Raw genomic sequence first — 10,412 nt, 5'->3', positions numbered from 1 at the left:
CCACACTGTCGTGGGTGAACAGGGAGTACAGGAGGGGACTAAGCACACACCGCTGAGGGGTACTCTGGTTGAGGGTCAGTGTGGTGGAGGTGTTGTTTCCTACCCTCACCACCTGGGGCTGGCCCATCAGGATGTCCAGGATCCAGTTGCAGATGGAGGGGTTCAGCCCCAGGGTACCTAGTTTGATGATGAGTTTGGAGGGGCTATGGTGTTGAACGCTGAGCTGTCTTCTATGAGCAGCATTCTCACATAGTTATTTCCCCTCTTGTCCAGGAGGTGGGAGAGAGCAGTGTGAAGAGCAATTGAGATTGTGTCGTCTGTGGATCTATTGGGGTGGTAAGCTAATTGGAGTGGGTCTACAGTGTCTGGGATGATGGTGTTAATATGTGTCATGACCAGCCTTTCAAAGCACTTCATAATTACAGACGTGAGTGCTACAGGGCGATAGTCTTCCAAGGTGCTTTACTAAATGTTTATACACTAGGACATTTAACCTCTAACGCCTACCAAACCCGGATCCGGGATCCCCCCCAACACAAAAGCTGACTAGCATAGCCTAGCCTAAAGTTACAGGGATATCATAAAAAAAAATGTTCATGAAATCACAAGTCCAAGACACCAAATGAAAGATACAGATCTTGTGATTCAAGCCATCATCTCTGATTTGTAAAATGTTTTACAGGGAAGACACAATATGTAAATCTATTAGCTAACCACTGTTAGCAAAAGACAACAATTTTCTTACTCCACCATTTTCTTACTGCATCAGTAGCTATCACCAATTCGGCCAAATAAAGATATTGATAGCCACTAACCAAGAAAAAAGCTCATCAGATGACAGTCTGATAACATATTTATGGTATAGGATAGGTTTTGTTAGAAAAATGTGCATATTTCAGGTATAAATCATAGTTTACAATTGCACCCACCATCACAACTCGACTAGAAAAAATACAGAGAGCAACGTGTATTACCTAATTACTAATCATAAAACATTTCTTAAAAATACACAGGGTACACTAATTGAAAGACACAGATCCTGTGAATCCAGACAATATTTCAGATTTTCTAAGTGTCTTACAGCGAAAACACAATAAATCGTTATATTAGCATAGCACATGTGCAAACATTACCCCAGCATTGATTCACGGCAAAAAGAGCGATAGCATTATCACCACCAAAATGTATTAATTTTTTCACTAACCTTCTCAGAATTCTTCAGATGACACTCCTGTAACATCATATTACAACATACATATAGAGTTTGTTCGAAAATGTGCATATTTAGCCACCAAAATCATGGTTAGACAATGAGAAAAGTAGCCCAGCTGGTCAGAAAATGTCGGGCGCCATATTAGACAGTGATCTAGTCTTATACATAAATACTCATAAACTTGACAAAAAAATACAGGGTGGACAGCGATTGATAGACAATTTAATTCTTAATACAATCGCTGAATTACATTTTTTAAATTATCCTTACTTTTCAATACAGGTTGCGCCAAGCGAAGCTATACCAAACAAAATGGCGGCATAAGCGTTTAACATTTTTTGACAGAAACACGATTTATCATCATAAATTGTTCTTACTATGAGCTGTTCTTCCATCAGAATCTTGGGCAATGAATCCTTTCTCCGGTCTAATCGTCTTTTGGTCGAAAGATCTCCTCTTGTCCGGTCGAAATGGTCACTAACGTTCACCATGCACTCGAAAAGTGCCCAGCGCTTCAAAGTGCATTACACAGAAAATGCCATAAAATCGCCCTAAACGGATATAAATTGCTATAAAACGGTTCAAATTAACTACCTTATGATGTTTTTAACACCTATAACGAGTAAAAACATGACCGGAGAAATATTACTGGCTAAACAACAGCTTGGAAGGAGGCAAGTCCGACGTCCTTCGTGCGTCAGGCGCAGGCAGCAAAAGAAAGCTACTTCCGGTATTTGGTGTTTCATACAGGCCCTGATTGCGCAATCGACTCCATTCAAAGCGTCACCACGTACTGACATCCAGAGGAAGACGTAGGCAGTGTCTGTTTCTCCATAGCATTTACAGGGACATTACAACCGACCTGGGAACAGGGGCCAAGATGTCTGAAATCTCACTCCCTGTCATGAAAAGTGCTGTAGAAGGAGTTCTGTTTCACTCAGAGACAAAATTCCAACGGCTATAGAAACTAGAGAGTGTTTTCTATCCAATAATAATAATAATATGCATATTGTACGAGCAAGAATTGAGTAGGAAGCCGTTTAATCTGGAGCCCGATTTATGCTAAGTCGAAACAGCACCCCCTATATTCGCAAGAAGTTAATGCAATGGTAACTATATTTGCTTTGTCATCTAGAAATGTGTACATGAACTTGGTCTGATATACAGTATCATTTTGACAGAATTTCAACACGTTTTTTTTTATCAGAATGCAATACATTTTACAGTACATGTATTATACTTGATAGTGCTAATGACATGGTCAACTAGATCTGTTCTGCAAAAAAATACATTAAAATGTAAAGAATAATGTATAGAAAGAAGGAAAGAAGTAAAGATAGAATGAAAAGAACAGACATGGAGCAAAGTTGACTTTGAACTCTAGAACAGATGTTTTATGCACATAGAGATGTACTAGAGACCTCATCTCCTGTCTTTGCCAATGACCACTTCTGTGACAGCCTATTCCACTTCATGTTTATACATGCTCACGTTTTAATTTTATTTGACATAGAAACACATTTAAATCATTTTCAGATACTGATGTACTGTATGTGTTTATGTAGTTAAACAGGTATTTATATAAAAAAATATATTTTGAATGGTTCAACCAGTCTCAAGTTCGGGAATTATGTGGTTTAATTATGTGGTTTAACAAAAAGCACCAAAATTAATATTTGTTTTAAACTATTTGATATCATGCATAGGCCTACAGTGCCATCAGAAAGTATTCACACCACTTGACTTTTAATTTGTTTCATTTATTGTCATTTTTTGTCAATGATCTACACAAAATACTTTGTAACGTCAAAGTGGAAGAAAAATTATATATTTTTATTAATGGGAAATTAAACTAATATATCTTGATTAGACAAGTAGTCAACCCCCTGAGTCAATACATGTTAGAATCATCTTTGGCAGTGATTACAGCTGTGAATCTTTCTGGGTAAGTCTTTCTGAGCTTTCCACACCTGGATTGTACACCATTTAACCATTATTCTTTAAAAGTTGGTTGTTGATCATTACTAGAAAGCCATTGTCAAGTCTTGCCATTGATTTTCAATCTGATTTAAGTCCAAACTGTAATTAGGCCACTCGGGAACTTAAATGTCATCTTGTTAAGCAACACCAGTGTATATTTGGCCTTGTGTTTTAGATTAATGTCCTGCTGAAAGGTGAATTTGTCTCCCAATGTCTGCTGAAAAGCAGACTTAAGGGTTTCCTCTAGGATTTTGCCTGTGCTTAGCTATATTCCGTGTCTTTTTATCCCCCAAAAAACTCCCTAATCCTTGCCGACAACAAGCATACCCATAATATTATGCAGCGACCACCATGCTTTAAAATATGAAGAGTGGTACTCAGTGATGTGTTGTGTTGGATTTGCCCCAAACATAACGCTTTGCATTCAAGACAAAACTTAATTTCTTTGCCACATTTTTTGCAGTATTACTTTAATAGTGGTTTTTGCAAACATCTTTTGAAATACTTTTTTTCTGTACAGGCTTCTTCCTTTTCATTCTGTCATTTATGCTAGTATTGTGGATTTATTTTAGTGTTTCTGATCCATCCTCAGTTATCTCCTATCCCAGCCATTAAACTCTGTAATTGCTTTAAAATCACCATTGGCCTCATGGTGAAATCTCCGATAACTGATTTAGAAAAATTGCCTGTATCTTTGTAGTGACTGGATACAAAGTGTACCATATTGAACCATATGAAAACCTCCCTGGTCTTTGTGGTTGAATCTGTGCTTGAAATTCACTGCTCGACTGCGGGACCTTACAGATAATTGTATGTGTGGGGTACAGAGATGGGGTAGTCGTTTAACACTATTACTGCACACAGAAGTCCATGTACCTTATTATGCAACTTGTTAAACACATTTTTACTCCTAAACCTATTTAGGCTTGCCATAACAGAAGAGTTGAATACTTATTGACATGTTAGCTTTTCATATTTAATTTATTTGTACAATTTCTAAAAACATAATTCCTCTTTGACATTATGGGGTATTGTGTCACAAAATCTAAATTTAAATTTAGGCTATAACACAAGAAAATGTGAAAAAAGTCAAGGGGTCTGAATACTTTTTGAAGGCACATATAATCCATTATACCTTAGAATATATTATTTCTTGTATTAAACTTCTACATGGTTGCCATAGATACCCATATATATCTGCATCCTCTCTGTTCATGAAACAATGTGCAATACAAAATAAACATGTTTTTTTTTTATTACAACTGCAGATTTTCTGTTTTTATGTACCACCGGCCTGTAGTGTAGTCTATCTACATACAGTCTCTTAACATTTTGTATTTTCATATGCAACCTTTGGAAGAACAGAATAGACATATTTTGAGTGAATTGTTTATACAAGAACAACCGAACTTACTGTAAAGCAGAACTGTCTGTGCTGTTGACTGTAAGCATGCATGGCACATGCTAATTGTTGTAAAATAAATAAATAAATAAAAATAAGAAAAGGATGTACAAAACCAATACAACTACTATGAAAATAAATGAATGTGACTTAACTTGAATTACTTTATTCTAGCTTGAATATTGTACTTTTAACAAAACAGAAACGCACAGGAAGTTTTCTCGGAGTGCTTTTGCTTCTGCTTTGCTTGCTCTCTGGGCTTTAGGCCAGGTAACTGTAAAGAGAAAGACAGAGAGAGAGAGAAGGAAAGAGAGACAGAGGAGAGAGATAGAGAGAGAGAGAGCAATGAACATAACTGAGGTGATTTAGTCCATTGATAAGCAAAATGGAAGAACGATAATCTTAGTCGTTAGGGAGGGACAAAGAGAAAGAACGGGTACAAAGAGATCAAATCAAATTGTATCTGTCACATGCTTCGTAAACAACAGGTCTGAACGAACAGTGAAATGCTTACTTATGGCCCCTCCCCAATAATGCAGAGAGAAAAAAAAGAGAAATAATAGAACAATTATAACACAAGGAATAAATACACAATGAGTAACGAAAACTTGGCTATATACACGTATACCAGTACCGAGTCTATGTGCAGCGGTACGAGGTAATTAAGGTAGATATGTACAGTACATACAGATAGGGATAACGTGACTAGGCAACAGGATAGATGATAAACAGTAACAGCAGCGTTAGAGCAAAAAGGGTCAATGCAGATAGTTAAATTGTTAACCAATAGCTACCCGTACTAACTATTTAGCAGTCTTATGGCTTGGAGGTACAAGCTGTTCAGGGTCCTGCTGGTTCCAGACTTGGTACATCGGTACCGCTTGCTATGCAGAGAGAACAGTCTATGACTTGGGTGGCTGGATTCTTAGACAATTTTTAGGGCCTTCCTTTGACACAGCCTGGTATAGAGGTCCTGGATGGCAGGGATCTCGAGCCCAGTGATATACTGGGCTGTACGCATTACCCTCTGTAGCGCCTTGCGGTCGGATGCCAAGCAGTTGTAATACCAAGAGTTGATATAGCCGGTCAATATGCTGTCAATTGTGCACCTGTAGAACTGTTGAGGATCTGAGCGTCCATGCCACATTTTTTCAGCCCCCTGAGGGGGAAGAGACGTTGTTGTGCCATCTTCACCACTGTGTTGGTTTGTTTGGACCATAATAATTCCTTAGTGATGTGGACTGAGGAAGTTGGAGGTCTCGACCTGCTCCACTACAGCCCGCAGATTTGGATGGGGGTGTGCTTGGCTCTCTGTTTCCTGTAGTCCACGATCAGCTCTTTTCTCTTGCTGACGTTGAGGGAGAGGTTGTTGTCCTGGCACCACATTGTCAGGTCTCTGACGACCTGTAGGCTGTCTCATTGTCGTCTAAGCAAGCATCCCTGCTTAGTCCCCTCCAGACGGAAAAATCGTCTTTGACACACAGTAGGCCTAGGCTACTGCTCTACAAAACAAACACTGTAGCCTACATTACACGTTCATGTAATGTGTGTGTGTTACTCACCTGTAGACGCTGTCAGAGGGTGGTGGGTCGCAGCAGACACACTGTGTTCGACCCGAACTTCCGATGCTGTTTAGGCCTCCCATCCGGGTTGGCCGTGCTCTTATACGAACTTAACATATACTGCAAGTTCTGGTTGGCCTTTTGCGCCCCTGTTAGTGGCCTGTGATGCGGCTGCTAGATTGTCTGCCTAGTGTTGTGGTGATTTCGGCAGCTTCTCCCACATAGTTGTGATTGTGACGATGCAAAGGCACTAGAAGGAATGGTGGCCATTTTCCCATCTGCTCGGGTAAAAGTAGAAGACAACAAAAATGAATGATGGCGCCGACAGAGATGGTCGCCTCGCTTCGCGTTCTTAGGAAACTATGCAGTATTTTGTTTTTTTATGTATTATTTCTTATACTGTTACCCCAGGAAATCTTAAGTCTTATTACATACAGCCAGGAAGAACTATTGGATATAAGAGCAACGTCAGCTACCAACATTACGACCAGGAATACGACTTTCCCGAAGCAGATCCTCTGTTTGGACCACCACCCAAGACAATGGACTGGATCGTTGAAAACAACGGCGCTGCAGAAAGGGCAGATGGAGCGGTCTTCTGGTCAGGCTCCGTAGACGGGCACATCACGCACCGCTCCCGAGTACACTACTCGCCGATGCCCAGTCTCTTGACAACAAGGTAGACGAAATTCGAGCAAGGGCTGCCTTTCAGAGAGACATCAGAGATTGTAACATTCTCTGTTTCACGAAAACATGGCTCACTCGGGATACCTTATCAGAGTCGGTACAGCCACCTGGTTTCTTCACGCATCGCGCCGACAGAAACAAACATCTCTCTGGTAAGAAGAAGGGTGGGGGTGTATGCCTTATGATTAACGAATCATGGTGTGATCATAACATCATACAGGAACTCAAGTCCTTTTGTTCACCTGACCTAGAATTCCTTACAATCAAATGCCGACCGCATTATCTACCAAGAGAATTCTCTTCGATTATAATCACAGCCGTGTATATCCCCCCCCCCCAAGCAGACACATCGACGGCCCAGAAAGAACTTCATTGGACTCTATGTAAACTGGAAACCATATATCCTGAGGCTTCATTCATTGTAGCTGGGGATTTTAATAAGGCTAATCTGAAAACAAGGCTCCCTACATTTTATCAGCATATCGAATGCGCGACCCGGGCTGGAAAAATTCTGGATCATTGCTACTCTAACTTCCGCGACGCATACAAAGCCCTGCTGTAACGGTCGTCTTGTGGTGAATGAGCGGACCAAGGCGCAGCGGGTGATGAATACATAACGAATTTAATAAATGAAAGACGAAACACGAAAACACTTGAACAAACTACAAAACAATAAACGAAGTAGACAGACCTGAACAAACGAACTTACATAAGAACACGAAGAACGCACGAAACAGGAACAGACTACCTAAAACGAACGAACAAACGAAACAGTCCCGTGTGGTATACACAGACACAGGAACAATCACCCACAAACAAACAGTGAGAACAGCCTACCTTAATAACCTGTTTGGGCTGCAGGGGGAGTATTGAGTAGCCAGATAAAAGGTGCCCATTTCAAACGGCCTCGTACTCAATTCTTGCTCGTACAATATGCATATTATTATTACTATTGGATAGAAAACACTCTCTAGTTTCTAAAACCGTTTGAATTATATCTGTGAGTCGAACAGAACTCATTTGGCACAAACTTCCTGACCAGGAAGTGGAAAATCTGAAATCGATGCTCTGTTCTACTCCCTGCCTATACATGGGCATGATACGTAAGAGTCTACGTGCACTTCATACACCTTCCCCTGGATGTCAAGAGGCGGTGAGAGAAGAAATTTCGTGTTTATCTTGGTCTGAGGTGGAATAAAAGCTCTTTGTATGACGTGACCGTCCATTTTCTGTTTTCTGGAGCGCGCGAAAGGGGACATGGATTTGCCTTCTGTTTAGCTGTCGTTATGGACGACTAATATCTCCGGCTATGATTTTATTTGATACATGTGACCATATCATCGTAAAGTATGTTTTTTCAATATAGTTTCATCAGATTATTGAAAATTTTTCGGGAGTTTTGCCGTGTTCCGTTCTCTTCCGTTTGTTGACTTGGAGAGCTTTGTGCCACTTGGCAAGTGCGCGTGCTAAATCGAGAGGGAAAATGAACGTTTTAAATCCAAACAACGACTGTTCTTGACAAAGGACACCTTCTACAACATTCTGATGGAAGATCACCAAAAGTAAGAAACATTTTATGATGCTAATTCATATATCTGTCGTGCATGTGAATTAGTCGTGGGCGCCCAACTTTGGGGTACTCAGCTATACCGAAGCTGGATGTCGTAATGAAGTTATTTTTTAGAATTCTAACACTGCGATTTCATTAAGAACTAATGGATCTATCATTTCCTATACAACATGTATTTTTTACTTATGTTTATGAATAGCTATTTGGTCAGAATATGTGTGTCAGAAAACGTGTCAGAAAAATATCGTTGCTGTTTAGACGTTGTGGGAAAAAGATGCTACGTTAGCACAATGTGTAACCACTGATTTCAGCTCTAAATATGCACATTTTCGAACAAAACATAAGTGTATGTATAACCTGATGTTATAGGACTGTCATCTGATGAAGAAAATCAAGGTTAGTCAAAAATTATATATCTTTTGCTTGTTTGTTACGATCGCTAACTTTTGCTACTGGGAAATTGCTTGTGTTTTTGGCTATTGTGGTAAGCTAATATAACGCTCTATTGTGTTTTCGCTGTAAAACACTTGATAAATCGGAAATATTGTCTGGAATCACAAGATGCCTGTCTTTCAATTGCTATACACTATGTATTTTTCAGAAATGTTTTATGATGAGTATTTAGTTATTTGGCGTTGGTGTCTGTAATTATTCTGTCTGCTTTCGGTGCAATTTCTGATTGTAGCTGCAATGTAAACTATGATTTATACCTGAAATATGCACATTTTTCTAACAAAACATATGCTATACAATAAATATGTTATCAGACTGTCATCTGATGAAGTTGTTTCTTGGTTAGTGGCTATTTATATCTTTATTTGGTCGAATTTGTGATAGCTACTGATGGAGTAAAAAACTGATGGAGTAAAAAAAGTGGTGTCTTTTGCTAACGTGGTTAGCTAATAGATTTACATATTGTGTCTTCCCTGTAAAACATTTTAAAAATCGGACATGTTGGCTGGATTCACAAGATGTGTACCTTTCATATGCTGTATTGGACTTGTTAATGTGTGAAAGTTAAATATTTAAAAAAAAAATCTTTTGAATTTCGCGCCCTGCACTTTGAGCTGGCTGTTGTCATAAGTGTACCGGTGTCGGGCTGCAGCCATAAGAAGTTAATATGGTTCTCAATCAGAGGAAACGTCAAACACCTGCCTCTAATTGAGAACCATATCAGGCAACACCTAAACCCAACATAGAAAACACATAACATAGACTACCCACCCCAACTCACGCCCTGACCAACTAAACACATACAAAAACAACAGAAAACAGGTCAGGAACGTGACACCTGCCCCGCCCTCCTTTCGGAAAATCTGACCACGACTCCATTTTATTGCTCCCAGCCTATAGACAGAAACTAAAACAGGAAACGCCCGTGCTCAGGTCTGTTCAACGCTGGTCCGACCAATCGGATTCCACGCTTCAAGATTGCTTCGATCACGTGGACTGGGATATGTTCCCGCATAGCTTCGGAAAATAACATGGATGAATACGCTGATTCGGTGAGCGAGTTTATTGGCAAGTGCATCGGTGATGTTGTACCCACAGTGACAACTAAAACCTTCCCCATCCAGAAAATGTGGAATGATGGCAGCATTCGCGCAAAACTGAAAGCGCGAACCACTGCTTTTAATCAGGGCAAGGCGACCGGAAACATGACCGAATACAAACAGTGTAGCTATTCCCTCCGCAAGGCAATCAAACAAGCTAAGCCTCAGTATTGAGACAAAGTAGAGTCGCAATTCATCGGCTCAGACACGAGAGGTATGTGGCAGGGTCTACAGTCAATCACGGACTATAAAAAGAAGACCAGCCCCATCGTGGACCACGATGTCTTGCTCCCAGACAAACTAAACAACTTCTTTGCTCGCTTTGAGGACAATACAGTGCCACTGACACAGCCCGCTACCAAAACCTGCGGGCTCTCCTTGGGAGCGGGCCACGTCAGCGGCACTGTGTTATCCTCAAAGCGGGCGAAGAAGGTGTTTAACTTGT

Source organism: Salvelinus namaycush, chromosome 6, assembly GCF_016432855.1.
Source record: "Salvelinus namaycush isolate Seneca chromosome 6, SaNama_1.0, whole genome shotgun sequence".
NCBI classification, from domain to species: domain Eukaryota; kingdom Metazoa; phylum Chordata; class Actinopteri; order Salmoniformes; family Salmonidae; genus Salvelinus; species Salvelinus namaycush.
The sequence above is the reverse complement of the archived record's forward strand: the minus strand, read 5'-3'. Positions refer to the sequence as shown.